Source organism: Lactuca serriola, chromosome 3, assembly GCF_051521515.1.
Source record: "Lactuca serriola cultivar US96UC23 chromosome 3, Lser_US96UC23_V15, whole genome shotgun sequence".
Taxonomy (NCBI): Eukaryota; Viridiplantae; Streptophyta; class Magnoliopsida; order Asterales; family Asteraceae; genus Lactuca; species Lactuca serriola.
The window spans coordinates 24,461,021-24,462,080 of record NC_136410.1 but is presented as its reverse complement, the minus strand read 5'-3'; the positions used below and the strand labels follow the sequence as shown (position 1 = coordinate 24,462,080).

At 46.3% G+C, this 1,060-nt stretch overlaps 1 non-coding gene across 1 annotated transcript; it reads left to right on the top strand.

The window, feature by feature from the left end:
• The first annotated feature begins 342 nt into the window (after positions 1-342).
• On the top strand, positions 343-449 carry LOC145096593 (small nucleolar RNA R71). Its single transcript, XR_013703970.1, has one exon. It is a non-coding gene; the product is annotated as a small nucleolar RNA R71 (small nucleolar RNA).
• The last annotated feature ends 611 nt before the right edge of the window (positions 450-1,060 follow it).

The window sequence follows — 1,060 nt, the reverse complement described above, 5'->3', positions numbered from 1 at the left end:
CCAAACTCATCTATATTCCAGTCCTTGGTCAAGTGTGGACCACTGCATCTCTCGCACCCCATTCTTATGGCATGTATCAACTAGTCCATTTGTGTTCTCCTACGATCCATGTTATTCAGCATGGCCATGACAGCTGCAATTTCTTCAGTTTGGGCCCCTCCACCGCCTTTGATTCCATCTTGCCTTGGGTTGTGGTATTCGCGAGAGTGTTTCTTGAATTCTTCAATTAGCTCCTTGACCTCCCTTGGATTTTTCTTTGTCAACGGTCCTTGAGAATCAAGGAGTTGTCTTGTCATCACATTGACCCCATCTTAAAAGATTGACATCTCTTGCTTCACATTTAGGTCATGTTGAGGGCAATTTCTGAGCAAGCCCTTGTACTGCTCCCATGCTTCGTATAGTGATTCCCCCGGCTGTTGCTCAAAGTTGGCTATTTCCTTCTTGAGTTTGGCTATCTTGGATGGCGGGCAAAACTGGTCCAGGAATTGCTCACACATTTGAGCCCAAGTGGTGATTGTACCCGGTGGGAGTGCTTTCAACCACTCCTTAGCAGCTCCTTTGAAAGTGATGGGAAGCATCCTAAGCAATACTGTGTTTCTGTTGACATTTGGGACATTGAATTAATCTGCAATGTCGTTGACTTCATCTAGATGCTTAAAAGCATCCTCATGATCTTTCCCGAAAAATGGGATGTCCTTAAGTGTGGTCAATATGTGTCCCTTCAACTCGAATGTGGCAGTGGTAGGTATTGCGGGTTGGACTAAACCGGGACCCACATCTTCTCGGATTCGCTTCTTGTAAGCTCCCATGGACATTTCTTCAATCGCTGCCATCTCGTTCCTTGGCTCGTTCTCGGGTTCGCTTGTGTGTTCTTCAAATTCTGGCTCGGTATCGCTTTCGGACTCGGTCTGGACGGGTGTATGATCCAAATGCTCAAGATTGCTCTTGTGCTTCGCTAATGAACTTGACTCTCCTGTCTTCTTTCCCGACTTCCTAGAAAAAGCTGACTTCAGTTCTTGCAAGGGCGTCTTTTTCTTGTGAAGTGCAGACTCGAGGTCTT